This window comes from Heterocephalus glaber, unplaced genomic scaffold, assembly GCF_053883595.1.
Source record: "Heterocephalus glaber isolate CG9 unplaced genomic scaffold, H.glaber_assembly_v1.0 deba00000071, whole genome shotgun sequence".
In the NCBI taxonomy this organism is placed as follows: Eukaryota; Metazoa; Chordata; class Mammalia; order Rodentia; family Bathyergidae; genus Heterocephalus; species Heterocephalus glaber.
The window spans coordinates 449,552-464,518 of NW_028258137.1; the positions used below are offsets into that span (position 1 = coordinate 449,552).

General features: G+C 46.9%; 1 protein-coding gene and 1 pseudogene across 11 annotated transcripts in view; one reads left to right on the forward strand and one right to left on the reverse strand.

Moving 5' to 3' along the window:
- The window catches only part of Ankrd11 (ankyrin repeat domain 11), a 197,387-nt gene that overhangs the window by 86,780 nt on the left and 95,640 nt on the right, over window positions 1–14,967 (forward strand). The window lies entirely within an intron of this gene.
- Window positions 6,239–7,087, reverse strand: LOC147830574 (TLC domain-containing protein 4 pseudogene; annotated as a pseudogene).

The following is a 14,967-nucleotide window of genomic DNA, read 5'->3' on the forward strand; positions in this document are numbered from 1 at the left end:
CTGCATGGCTGTTCCCTCCCCTTTGCTCTCTCAGACTCACTGTGTGATCTTCGTGGCAGCTGCACTGAGCTTGCACAGTGGCATCAGGGTTGACTGTGATGCCAGGGTGGGCGATGCATCATAGAAGCTATCATATGTTTCTTTGTGGAAGTTGATTTTTAATAAAAGTCTGTGCTTGCGGTGGTCTTGTTCATGTACCCACCTAGAGAAAATCCCACTCAGAAGCCAATGGTGTGATTGACATGGAAGTTCCATGTTGGTAGTGCTTTGGAGATCAAAGTGATACTGGCTTCTGCTATTTTGGTGCTCAAATGGCCATGCAAGTAGAAGGAGCTAATGGCCCTGCATACCAGTGAGTGCGGCTTTTCTTCAGATTGTTGAAGACAGCGCACTGTGGTACAGAGGTGATGCTGTTCAGAGCGGTGTTGGCCTGTGCCCCAGCTCGAGTTAGGTCCGGAAGAGCAGAGCTCGGGCGGCAGCCCTTGGAGTGTTGGCAGCATCTGCACAGGCACCTTTCCATTCCTTCAGCCATACTCACTGTGCTGACGCCTCATGTCTGCAGGGAAGTGGCATGGCAGAGTAACACTTGGCAGCTGTTAATCCTCACATGCACGGGAAGATTGATTGTGTGTGGGATGCGCAGTACGTTTCTAGATTTCAGGTGCTTTCAGTGAAGGTACTATATTATTTGTCTTGTCTTTGGCTTCCAGGAAGCTGTCTTCCTTCCCATTGCCTTGTTTGCTATGGCCATACAAACGTTTCTGCTCTCTAAGGCACTTGCTTGTGATTTAGTGCTTTGTAGGGGAGGAGAAAGTCTAAACCAGGGCCCCAGTCACCCCCACTGGGCTCCCTCCAGCCCTACACGCTTAGACCATTTGCCCGTGGGACTTGTCACAGTGTCCCTGCCTCCACAGGCCCGTCTGTGGGTGCTGATGTCCACGGGGCTCCTTTTCTCCAGCATGGCTCCTGGCTGGGTGGTGCTGGCACTCATCAGTGCGTGGCCAGCAGCCTGCTCAGTGTTTGCTCTGCAATTCTTCATACTTCGGGATTTTAGTCACAAGTGTGCTATGTCTTGGGTTTACCACATTTCTTAGCCTTGCATTGGCTATATCATCTTGCTGCTCTTAAACTGCCCAGGGAGGTGGCAGGGTTCTCAATAAGCACTTCTTGAGTCCGTCAGATAAGCTGCTGTTGTTGCCTAATTCTGGTTAGACATGTGTTAAGTTACTTTATCTGTGGATTTCCTGGGATTTCCTATCAGAGCTCAGCCTTCCCTTGTAGCTCCCTCATCTATACTGAGAGCCCTGCTGTCCTTAAGGAGTGGGCTCCTGCAGGAAGATGACCAGCAGCTGTGTGTGTGTGTGCAGACCCACAGGACATGTAGTCCTCAGACCAACAGCAGGGCTGCGCTTTCTCTCCCCTCTCCCCTCTCCCCTCTCCCCTCTCCCACCCCCTGCCCCCTCCTGTAGTAAGGGGGTTTGAAACCAGGGGGACTGTACTAATACTGAGCTACATCACCAGTCCCCACCCCCTTTGTTTTGAGACAGGGTCTTGCTAAGATGCCCAGGCTGGGCTCTAATTTGCAGTCTTCCTGCCTCAGCCTCTCTAGGTGTTGGGATTATAGGCATGCACCACTGTCCCTAGCTCCAGTCTGTTTTAAAACCCCTTTGCAAATGGTCTGAGTTGTCATGCACCAAGTGTGTGTCTACACACACACACACACCCACCCACCCCTACCAGGGATCCAACTCAGGACCCTGTGTTTTTGAGGCAGGTTAGGCACCACTGAGCTAAATCGCTGGCCCTGCACCAAGTGTTTTTATCGGCGTTCTTAAAATAGAAGAAGTATGGGGTCTCATTGTGAAAAGATATCTCTTTAAAGTATTTTACCTAGAAAGTTCAGGAACATTCCACATCATGTGCCTTTGTGAATTCAACATGGAAGTGCTCTTCGGGCCACATAGGCTCAGTGTAGGCTCATTTTGGCAGTGGCAGGGCAGTGTGAGGGACAAGTGCCCCCTCCCCCGCCATTGTGTGCAGCGGCCAGGTCAGACCAAGCACCAGAAGAATAGCGAAAGTGAGACTTTATTTCTCCATCTTACAGGAGTGAGTGCCAGCCTCACAATAGGCAGACCAGCAGGCACAGTGAGCAGTTTATCTCCTACAACGGATGCTGCCTAGATTTTATTAGGATGTACCCTTGGCCACTCCCTCTGCAAACATTTTGTGAGTTTAAAGGCAAATGATTAAGCCACAAGTAGGTAACTGTCTGAACTTTTCCGATCAGAGTTGGTGTAGTGAAGCCAGATTTTACTGACCCCCCTTTTGGTGTTTTAGGGACCTTTCAGATGCATGACCTCAGGCAAGTAGGAAATTTTGCTTATGAGTAGCTTTCCACTCAGAGTTAAAGGCTTATCTTGAAAATGGACCACTTTAAGTTTCTGTTTCCTGTGGAGATGCTAGGCTTGAGGGCCTGGCTAGGATGTGACTCAGTTGAGAGGAAAATTTCACTGCAATTGCAGTGCTAGACACAGAGAGCCAGGGATAGCTGAGTGCCTGTTTGTTTCTTTTAAGACAGAGTCCTGTTGCCCAGGCTGCCCTTGGATTCACGACTCTGCTGCATGCCTGATTGTCATTGATAGATTTCCCTCCAATTAAGGGTGGCTGCTGTATACAATAGCTACCTTCTTCCCAGCATGCCCCTACTCCCACCAAAAGAGTAACCTAATACTTGCTCTTCTCCTAGCAACTAGTGACATCACAGGCTCCTCCAGTCCCTAGCCACTACCTCACTCAGCCCCACCCCAGCTCCTATAAGAAGCGCTCCCAGTCCTGGCCATGTTGCTTTTGCCTGTCCTTTGTTCAGAGAGAGCCCGGCAGATCTGTTCCCTTAATAAAGGCTTGTTGTGGCCTGGTCTGGTCTTGATTTTCAGCCCTTTTACCTGACAGTCATGTGATTGTTCCATGTGTGCTTTCTTTTCTCTCAAGTTCAGTGCGTCACCTCTCCAGAGCACCCTGACAGGCGACAGGGCCCCTCTCTCTCTGTGCCCTCACTGCGCCTGTAGCACCTCTCAAGGCCTGTTCCAGTCCTGCTGGTTGGTACTGGATGCCTTCAGAGATTGCTAACTCTGCCAGTTCCAAGTTACTCTAAATATCAAACAAATCAGAAGCAGCCTGTTGGTTATTCAGAGGTTGTGGGTGGCCATTCTGGGGCAAGCATAGCATTGGGGTTTAGCTGGGACCAGAACTAGTACTTCACCCCACAGTTGGTGTAATCAGCTCAGACACCTGCCCAGAAAATTAAAGTAGCAGCCAGTCTCACTCAGGTACCTTCCTGTGGATTGGTCAAGTTAAGAGTTCTGGTTAAGTATAAATTAATGTCTCTAAGGCAACCTCCGTTCTTTCTACAAAGAGCTGGTTAAAATAGAACATAGGAATCCAATAGTACTTTCTTTTGTTGAAAGGTCAGATCTTTTTTTTTTTGTTGCCAGGGGTCGAACCTCAGGGCCTTGGACTTGTGAGGCCGGCGCCGTGCCACTGAGCTGAACCCGGCCCAGGGTCAGATCTGTTGTGCAGTGAATTGAGACCCTGTCTTTATTTTAAGAACTGTGTTCATTCTCTGTCTTACAGAAAAATTTTGAGGCTTTCCTGTCACTGAAACTGTTCATGAACCTTGAACAAAGCTTAACTGTATTTGTTTGCTCGGCTACCTCTGACAGTGCCGCACACTGGGGGCCTGGCTGACACACATGTGTTCTCCCTCAGTCTGACTGCCAGAGGTCCAAGACCCAGGTGTCTGCAGGGCTCTGTCGGGTCCGCCCCGGGCTCCCCAGCTGCTGGGCTCTGCGGGAGTCTCTGGTGCCATTTGGTTTCAGGTGCAGCACCCCGATGCCTGCCTCTGCCTTCCCAAAGCCCTCTCCCCTGCCATGTGGTCTCTGTCCACATCCCCTCTGTGTAAGGGAAGCGGCCACGCTGGTGTGCCCCCCCCCCCCCCCCCCCCCTCAACCCAACTACGTTTACAAAGAATCACATGCTACTTTCACGTGTCTTTTTAGGGACACAATTGAACTTGTAATACTAGTAAATAAAGTTAAGTACAGAGAAGAAAGTAAAAATCTTATGTAATCCTACCATCCAAAATAAAACATGTAAAGTAAAAATTTTGAATATGTTGTATATTTTTACAAAATAAAAACCACTTGTATATATTGTATGTATATTTTATTTTAAAATTTATCATTAGTTTTCTGTAATCCAGTTGTGATTCGCTGTGGCTAAGACAGAATCCTGCTGTGTTGTCCAGGCTGGCCTGGAACTCCTGGGGTCGAGTACTCTTACTGTCTCAGCCTCCCAAGTATTTGGGAGTGGCATGTGCCACAGTCTGAACATGAAAATAATTAATTAATTGATTTTTGCCCAGGGCAAATGCTTCTACCACTGAGCTACACCTCAGCTTTAAATAAGAATTTAAAAAATTTGGGGGTGGTTCTGGGGATTGAACCCAGGGCCTCATGCACTGCTAGGCAAGTATTCTATCCCCAAGCACCCCCCATCCCCCCATTATTTAGAGACAGTGGCCTGAACTTGTGATGTTCTTGCCTCAAGTCTCCACGTTCCCATCTCCCAGATATGATTTGTTTTGTTTTGTTTTTGAGACAGGATTTCATTATGTAGCCCAGGCTGACCTTGAACTCACAGCAATCCTCCTGCCTCAGCCTCCTGAGTGCTAGGATTACAGGCGTGTGCCACTGTGCTCAGCCCAGATACAATTTTTTTTTTTAAGGCACACAGTCATTTATTTTCATCTTAAGACAGTAATTTTGATAACCAGAATGCTTGGATTAAATTACCTTACTCCTTCCTGCTTTTCTTTTTGTTTTTCATTTGTTTGTTTGTTTGTTTGTTTGTTTGTGCTGGGGATCAAACTTGGGACCTCGCGATTGCAAGGCAAGCGCCAGAACCACTGAGCTAAATCCCTGGCCCCTTCCTGCTTTTTTAACAGACAGAAGTTCAAAGCACCCAAAGTACTGAGTAAGCAAGTGTGCATGTAAACTGAGTAAAACATGAATACTGATTATTTTGTCATTTTGGTCTGGTCCAGAAGAGGCCTGTTTTAGGAGCATGACAAAACATACTACATAAGAAGACTACTGATAATGTCAGGTTCTGAACTCGGGAGATTTTATACATAAAAATAATATATTTTTCTTAGAAAAAGTGAAAGGGTCCTAGCTTAGCAGGGGTACTCTGTAACCTGTGTACAGGCTTCTATTTAGAATTACATCTTCACTTGGGACAGACAATAAGAGATAGATAATTTACTGTTTTCACCATAATGTTTCCAATTGAAATTTTATGGACAAAAAATATTTGGCATGATAGACCAGAAATAAATTAAAATATCTGCTAAAAAAAAAAATGAAAGGGAAGCAGACAGCAATGTTAAAATGATTTTTCTTATAGATCTCATCTACAATATTAGCCTAGTCCAGTGGTGGCAGAACTATGGCACACATGCTGCAGAAGCTGTATCACTGAAAGCTCTAAAAGGTTCACCATCACTAGCCTAGTCATTTATCAGTGTGAATTCTTAGAAGAATCTCATCCTTAAAGGAGGTCCACAATATCTGCCTTAAGCCTTACTACAAAATAAAAATAAAGTGATAAAATGCTAAAATAGAAATAAGTGACATCTAAAAAAATCTTAAAATCCAGGAAGTAAATTCCATGATCAAACTAATAAAAAATCCTCAAAATGAGTAAAATACTTCATCGCTAGTAGATGATTCCATATCTAAAATGGGAAATGTCACTTTTAATAGCCTGGAGAAAAGATCTTGTCAACAATTTGGAAATAATCTACGTAGGTGTTCACATAAGAAAAAAGGACAACGCAAAAAAATGTTGAGAGTTACAGATTTAAAAGTAGTTCCCATCTTTTCAGCAAAAATGGCAGCACACCAAGTGCACCAAATTATCACAGTCATCTTTCCACAGAGAAAGATACTAATGCAGGCTATGAGATTTCTGAAAAGATTCACCACTATATCTATAACTTTTATTTAAAACTTTAAGATTTTATCTGTGCTTATAATGCAGAAGAAAAGAGAAAATCTTGGCATAAAGACTAAATTTTAGTTTCTTCCTAGAATAAGAAAATATGATACTGAAACCCTGAATAACAATTAATAATTCATAAGGAAGCACAGGAACATGCCAGTTCATCCTATTAGTAGATATAATGCTGGCTAGTAATGAAGATTGCTTATCTAGTCAAAAGTGTTTGACAAACCACACCTTTAATCAAGTTTTCCATTCTGAAGACTGTTACTGGCTTTCTCTTGTCTGATGAGAGAGATGACTTTGATGCACCCTTTAGAGATTTTGATCATCCACATGACATTCATCACATCCAAAACAATACAAGTAGAGACCCAGGAACACTGGATTACAAATCCCAGCCTGATGTAGGGTTCTGTTCCATACACGGAATATAAGAAGCTGTAGAAAGGAGGTATTACAGCAGTCCGCACAATGAAGAATGCCACTGTCATGAGAGTTGCATTGATGACATTAGCTTTGGAAAACTTTGGATACTTCAGAGCTTCAAAGAACCACCACTGATTCACAAAAGGGCTGGAAAGCTCTGCAAGCAGTCGAAAATTTGCCGTGTACCCCAGCACTTGATATTTCAGTACAAAGCAGTACAAGTACAGCACTGCACAGTGATGAATTATGAAAAACTTGTCACCAATCACTTTCCAATAGAAAATGAGAATCAACAAATCAGAAATGAGGTAGCCTGAAGCAGTAGCAGTGTTTAGTTTCACAAATGATGAATCGCCCCAAAGTGGGTCAGCTCTCGTAGCCTCATCAAAGAGGAAAATATAGAGGCCCAAAATCCCAACCACCAGAGAATGGCATGAAGAGACTACCCTTGAGTTCCATTCAGTCTTCTTTTCCAAGCTGAGACTGTTAAAACCTGAAGAAACTTGCAGAAAACCAGTAACTTACAAAGTGGAAAAGAAACTGAAAGGTGAGAAAGCTGGTACAGAGTGCTGAGGACCAGCTTGGTGTCCGTGTCCATGTTTCATCAACAGGCTTCGGTCCATAATCGGCTCTCCCTGAGGAGGGTACCGAGGAGCAGCAGAGCACAGCAGCAGAAGCAGCAAAAGCAACAAGGGAGCCAGATACCATTTTTAACGGCTGCATAATCTGTAGGGAACTTTATGCCTGGTGAGATTTAGTTACAGTTCTGGAGAGGGCGCTTGTCCACGGGCAGTTGAGCATCCCTTTCCATCATGGTGGGGCACTGTGTCAGTCAGGCCTGTGAGCAGTGGGTGCATTGGCTTGTTTGTAACTGCAGGAGGCCGGAGGCTCATGAAAGGTGGAGTGTGGAGGCCACAGGGGCGTCCAGAGATGGGCACTGACCCTGTTGATACTGGGACCCTTTGTTAGGTAAGCTAAAGGCCTTGGGACCTAGTGCAATCCCTCACTGTCTTGGGGCCCACCCAGGCATTGCGAGCTTTGCAGGTTCAAGCCCTGTCCTGTTATGCACTGTGTCTTCGTGGTAAGAGGATCACTTTTTAAGAGAACAGGCCAGGGCTAGGGATACCTGTGACCCCCATCATGGAATTAAAAAAAGAAGACTAGTTTCCACAGTTTGAGGTTCACAGGCAAACCCACACGAAGTCCAGAGCGTCCCCACATGCCTCGGCCACGTGTACGCAGCCCCCACACCTCAGCAGCCCCACTGATGCCCGTTCGCCACAGTCTGCATTCACACCAGGGTTCTCCCTGGGTGTTGTGCACTCTGTGGGTTTGGATGGATGCACAGCGAAGCACACCCCCATTACAGTGTCACAGAGTGTTTCGCTGCCCTGAAAATCCCTGGTGCTTCACCTGTCTGCTCTGCCTGACCTCGACCCCTGGCCAGCTCGGGCCTTTTTACTGTCTCCACAGGTTTGTTTTGTCCACCTGTCACAGAGTGCAGTCACACAGCATGCAGCCTCTTCACATGGGCCTCTCATTTCATGCGAGCTTCTTGAAATTTCCTCTGTGTCTTTTCATGGCCTGACAACTTGTTGCCCTTCAGGGCCTTAATGATGTTTTGTCTGGACATACCATTAACCTATTGCAGGACAGCTTGGATCAGTATTAATTTTTCTCTGTGAACTTTGAAGGAGAAGTAAACAGCAGAGCCAGCCATAGACCTGAACTCTCAGCCTTTTATTTTGTTGTTGTTGGAGGCATGGTCTCACTCTGTAGCTCAGCTTGGCCTTGAACTCGAAGCTACCCTCCTGCCTCAGCTTCATGAGTGCTGGGATTACAGGTGCTTACTGCCGCGCCTAGCTTGGAACTCTGTTTTGATCCCTGGGTGAACTGTCTTGAAGAAGGAATTTTCCCGCACAGGCACTTGCTGTGTTGTTAGCCCCTGGCTGGCATCCTGGTCTCTGGCCAAGGACAATGTTGGAGAAAAATGTGGCCATCTGTTCAGGAAGCACTTAGAACACCTCATTTAGAAACCGCTAACCCTAACCCTTCATGGTGGCGTGCAGCCTGCTCATTGGTGTGTACGACTGTGTCCAGGATTCTTACTCAGATCTCCTATTAGAGACTAGATAATAATTTGATAGTAATTTGTAACCTGGGTTTAGAACACCTGCAGTGTATTGGCATTTTCATTAAATCCTCAAACACAGTTTTATTTATTAACACGTAGAGTGCTTCATGGTCATCTTTGGTCATTTATGATGGGTGGACACTACACATTGCTCAAAAGCATGTGACTACGCTTAGAGCTCTGATTGCAGTCTGAGGTCACTGCTTTGATCTGGTGTGCAGAGCCCAGTCCCAGGAAGAGGGCTTGAGTCTGGTTGGTTGACCAGCTCAGAAGCCCTGGAGCAGGCCTCTTCTCCTTGGACTGCCGTTCCTCTGAGTCCAGGTCCTGGACTTGTTGCAGTTAGGAGAAGGGTGATGCTGGTCAGGCCGGAAAAAGGATTTAGGAAGAGGTGAAACAGTGTTTTCTTACTGCCTTAAAGGCCAGTTTCCATGCACCTCCCTGGAGGCTTACGAGCCCCTTGCCATCCCTGCTTCTGCGCTGGGGCCAGCAAGGGCACGGCTTCAGACTGTAGAAGGTTGCCCCATGGGCCTTCCGTTCCTGGCTTCTCTGGGCTGCCGACTGGGAACAGTACAGCCTGGCAGTCAGCAAGCTGCAGCTGCTTTGGGAAAAAAAAACTCGTCTTTTCTCATCAGTGCACAGCATTTATGGTGGAATCCAAGGAGTTGGACACAAAAGCCTTTTATTGGTGAGTGAGGTCTTGGAAGTTAGTGCCTTAGTCTCAGGTCACTGGTCCTTAGGACCTCTTTATATGTTACATGTGGAGGAGCCCAAAGAACTTTTGGTAACATAGGTACCTCTGTTGATACTCACAAGGTTACACCTGAAAGATTTAGAAAATATTTATATACTAATTCCATTTAAAAATAGGGGTAAGAGGGCCGGGGATTTAGCTCAGTGGTTCTACTGCCTGCCTCGCAAGGGGCAAGGTCCTGAGTTAGATCCCTGGTACCAAAGGCGGGGGCGGGGGTGTGGGGGTGTGGGGTGTGTGTTAAGAAACCCGTCGTGTATTAGTGTAAGTAGCATATTCTTATTAAAAATATCTATTTTCCAAAACAAAAATTTAGTGATTAGAGGGTCATTGTTTTAACGTTTTACAAATGCCATTAACATCTTGCTAAATAGAAGACAGCTGGATTCCCACATCTGCTTCTGCAGTCTCTTGTGATGTGTTTTGTTTGAAGTCTACAAAGACAGTGTCTTGCTGGATGCGAGAGAATATTTTAGTAGCTTTTTGGCATAATTTTGGAGATATTCTTTGCTACGACACCAAAACTCAGCAAGTGTTTGTGTCATGCTTGTGTTCTGGGGCCTCACTGTGGGGTCTCGTGCCTGTGCCTGAGTCTTTGGCCACGTGTGTTGCAGCCCTCACGCACGTCACTGTGGACAGTGTGTGTGGAGTTACGCATGTCGGGTGCCCACGTGTCTTCTAAAGACCTTTGAGACATCAGAAGCTGTCTGGTCCTGGTGCAGAGATCCCAGAATTCTAGTCCTTGAGTGCAAGTTTGAATTTTAGCACTGACCAGACTGGTTCTGTATTTCCTTGAAGTAGCTATCTCCTTTTGTTCATTTCCTGGGAAGGATCTGCCAGTGCCATATCTGAACAGCCAGAGTGTGTAATCAGTCACTGTCATGCAAGGATGGTGTTTCCCAGGGGAAAGGCAGCATGTTCACCGTGCAGAAGTGGTTCCTGCCAGGCAGGTATGGACAAGACAGGTTCTCGATGGTTGGCATTCAGTCCCTGCTCCATCACAGAGCTGCGTATGCCAAGGGCTTACTGACAACTTTTTAAAAATTGTGTGCCTTGGGCCGGGGATTTAGCTCAGTGGTTTCGCTGCCTGCTGCGCAAGTGCAAGGACCCAAGTTCGATCCCCGGTACCAAAAAAAAAATTGTGTGCCTTCAGGAGAATCTGCTTACGTCTACTGCCTGTCTCCAGTACATAAGCTCAGGGCTCCGTACAGTTTCCAAGGGCCCTGATTTGGTGGGCCCTAGCTTGTGAGTCCCTCCTGGAGCTTTTCTGGAAGTATAGCTGTTGGTCCCTGTTAGGGTAGATTTGTGTGTCTGTGTCCACAGGCTGCACACGACCTTACTGCACGGGCATCCATCCCAGCTATTTCTCTTTCCTCTGATCTTTTGGTTTGTTGGCGTCCCCACAGGACACAGTGGCTTTCTTATGTAACAGCCTGCGTCAGGGTTCTTCTTACCTGGACTCTGCTCCCAGCATGTGGAGCTGGAAGTGGCCCATCTGTTCCTTGGCAGCATGCTGCCCTTCCTGGGGTACACCCAGTTCACTTTCACTTGTGTAATTCCTCCTGTCAGAAGCTACCTCAGAATGAGTGTGCGTCTAATCCTAGACCAGGAGTCTCTGGTTATTTCAGTGGTGCTACCTCCTTGGCTCATTCTAATCGTGCCCCACAGTTCATTCTGGTCAGTTGCTTCCTGATTTGTCTTTGTTTTTCCAAAATTTGCAGCTCTTTTAAGATGATAGGGATTGTCATGGTTTAAAATACAGCATTATGCATTTGCTGGTGTGGAGGTCTTTTTGCAGTTGGAGTGTTCTCTAAACCCATCTCTAAGTACTATAGTCTTAGAAATTTCTCTTTTTTTCTTTTTTTTTTTGGTACCAGGGATCGAACTCGGGACCTTCTGCTTGCGAGGCAGGCGCCAGAACCACTGAGCTAAATCCCCAGCCCTTAGAAACTTTTTTCTATGAGAAGGCCTTGACTGCAAGAGCCTGTCAGCTCTAACTCGAAATGAGGCTTCCAGGATCCTCCTTAGGCCACTTGGTATGGAAAGATTGTGTACAACCATATCAGCGCCTTATCCTAGAATAGGAACTAAAGGGTTAATGAGATGATGAGGAGAAAGCCCTCAATTCTTCTGTGAGAAATAGCTCTCAGGAGAAGTGTTGATTGGGTTTTAGGGGCCAGGCAGTACCAGGATCGAACTCTGGACCTTGCACTTGCAAGGCAGATGGAGTGCCCCTGAGCTAAATCCCCTGATGTCTTGGGCTTGGCAGAGACCGGGCCACCTGTTTTCCAGTGACAAGTGAGCCCAGAGTTGGACTGAAGTCTTAGGATGGGCCTGTGTCCCAGAGAGTAGGAGACAAAGCTCCTGCTGCCCCCGATTCACTTTAGGGTTCAATAGTACCCTCGCCTGGAGTGGCCTCCAGGAGCTTATCCTGCGAGGGCCACAGTGGGTTGGAGGGCACAGTCGCCACCAGGGTTGAGACAGGGTTGGCAGAAATGTCCTGTGCTTCCTTTAGGTTCAGGGACCCACTTGGATGTTTGACGAATGCTGGTTTTCTTACTGTTGGCCCTGAGTCTCTACTATGAGAACTTTGTGATTTAGGGGGGCACCTAGCTTTTGATCCTCAGGCAAATCAAAATGTCAGTTCTATGTGAAGTGTTCCTTCTGTTGTGTAAGCCTTTAGCCTTGGGCGTGTGAGGTGCTCAGCACAGCTCTGCTGGGTTTCCAGAATGAGGGTACTAGCTCTACGTGTCAGCAGTCAGCTGAGACCCGTTAGTGTTGGCATGGGCTGCTGTCTTCCCTTCAATCCCTAGATCTGCTGAGGTAGGCTTTGCTCCTCCACTGACACTGAGAAACTCAAGTTCAGTGACCCAGGGAATGTTCTCAGCCCAGGCATGTGCTTGTGCCTGAGGCCGTGGTGCTTCCCTTGACACGGGTGGATGGGGCTAGCATCCCGAAAGAAGGTGCACCTAGCAAGGTACAGGTGCACATAGCCTGCCAAGGTTCCCATGTGATGAGGGGTGTGATAGGAAAGGAGGGAGGCCATATTTCCTGGGGTTCCCTGAGACTCCACCCATGGGTGGCACTTGGGTAGGCTTTGAATAATAAGTAAAATGTGAAGAAATAACCCTGGAGTTTAGAAAGGGACTTTTGGGTGAAGGGAGCAGGAAGGGCCTGCTGAAGGCAGACAGAACACTCTTGTTCAGATGTGGGCGGGTCATGGTGAGGGTTAGGCACAAGACCTCTCTCAAGGGTGTTTTCTTCCCTGCGTGAAGGAACAGATTAAAATTTGTTTGATTCTTTCATTTATTTATTTCTAATATAGTTACAGGACAGCGGCCCTGGGGTTCATTCTAGAAGTGTGGTGGCGGAGAAGCGCAGCCCCTGGGTCTGTGGGAGACCTAAGAGAGGGCAGCCCAGCTTGCTGTCCGTGGCACAGGAAACGTCCCAGTTGATGCATCAGTAGCCAATTTCTGCAGTTGGAGCCGGAGGCACAGGCGCAGCAGGCTTGATTCAGACCCATAGTCTGCCCAGAGTAAATGCACACAGAACCTTCATGTGGTGCCTCGTGTCTTCTCTCACCCGGAAAAGGATAGAGGCCCATGTTGAAGTTTTCAAAAAATGACCCTCATTTTAACCCGGACATGATCAGTCAGTATCTTGAGTGATTTTGTTTCCCTTTCCTGTTACTGAGGTCAGGGGATTGTGGTTTTGTGCACGCCTGTGCAGCTCTGTTGGAAGCTCAGGTGCTGGAGGTAACCACTTTGAATGAGTTAGGCCTCTTTACCTACTTGTCACAGGGAGATGACTGTCATCCCAGCAGTCTCTTTCTGTGAATATCTTGACATAAAATAGCTACTCAATCTTTCTCTTGTTTTTTGATCCTGGGGATTGAACTCGGGACCTTGAGCTTGGGAGGCAGGCGCTGGAACCACTGAGCTAAATGCCCAGCTCCTCAATCTTTGTTTTGACCATTGTGAGCATACCACATCCTCTTCCAGCTTTTTACATTTGAACTATTTTTCTTTAAAGTTTTCTTTTGGAGGAGGGCAGTGGCAATTGTACATACGAGGCAAGTACTCTGCGGTTGGATGCTCGACTGTCAGAGGCAATCTACACTCCCAGGCCTGTCTGTATTTGAAGTGAATTCTTTCTCGGCAGTGTGGAGTTGAGTACAGCATGTTAAAAATACTTAACTTGGATCTGGGGTGTAGCTCACTGTGGTAGAGATGGCTCAACTAGCATGTGCAAGGTCCTGAGTTCCATCCCAGCACCGCAAGCAAAGCCAGTCCAGCCTGAAGTCTTTCCCTTGGAATGGGTGTGTGCTGCTATGCACGAGTGCATGTGTCTTGTTTTTCTGAGGTACTGTGCGTGGCGTAACTCTCCTTTAAACTACAGACATTCCTTGTTTAGTGACCTACCTGTTTAACAACATCAGACTTAATGACTGAGACATCAGACTTAATGACTGAGACGCTGGTTGGACTTACTATGCATGGCTCGGACTTACACTCTGTATTTTTTTTTAAACACTTCAGCCTCAATGTCTTTTTTGTTTGTTTGTTTTTGGTACCGGGGATTGAACTCCAGTCCTTGCGCTTGAGGGGCAGGTGGCAGAACCACTGAGCTAAATCCTGGCCCGATGTCTTTTTTTTTTTTTTTTTTGGTACAGTACACCTTGTTTCTACAGTACTGTAATTCTTGCTGGTTGTACAGTACAGTTTATAGTTCCATGTTCTGTTATACATTGCAGTACTGCATATAAGAGATATGCAAATAAAAGCAAAGTCATCTAGTTGGAGTTTCCTTTGACCATTTCTTTGTTCTGAGTATTGTAATGGACATGCTATGTGCAATTCCTCATTAAGCGACTAATTCATTTTAACGGCCTGGTCCCTGGAATGGAACCTCATCATTAAATGAGGAATATCTGTATATTTGGAAGACAGAAGTGGTAGCAGCACATGCTTGTAATCCCAGCATTCAGGAAGCTGAGGCAGGAGAGTCACCACAGCTGAGGCCAGCTTGGAATACACAGTGAGACCCTGTCTCATAAACCCTAAACAACCGTAATAAAATGAATATATAATTATCAAAACCTTCATGTACAGAGGCGTTCTTATTTTATTTGCAGAGTTGGGAAAGTTTCCCTTGCATTTGCTTTTGGAAGATTCCCCCCCTCCCCCAGCTCTGTGCCTGGATTGCTTTCCCAGGGACCTGTCATCACTCTGCTCTTGTCTCTCTCTGCGTGGTCTCCCCCTCTGACTGCTGAGGGTCTGTGTCTTTCCCACCCCACACCATGGTGTAGACTCCATGTGTGCTGTGTTGAGTGTATTGAGCATTCTGGATTGCTGAGGTTGCAGTTCTCAGCAAAATGGGAAGATGCCCAGGCTTTCGTCTCCGTTGCTGTCCCTGTCCCTCTGCCTCCCTGGGGCCTCCAGTTAGCTGTGTGTCAGGTTCCATGAGGCTCTTCCCAGACCTCTGGTCCCTGCTTTTTGTCCCAGCGCTGCTGCTGGGGTGCAATGGGAGCCCAGTCTTTGCTGCTGGAAGTCCGTTCAGCTGGGAGCCGCAGCCAGCATGCTCTTCCTCCCCACAG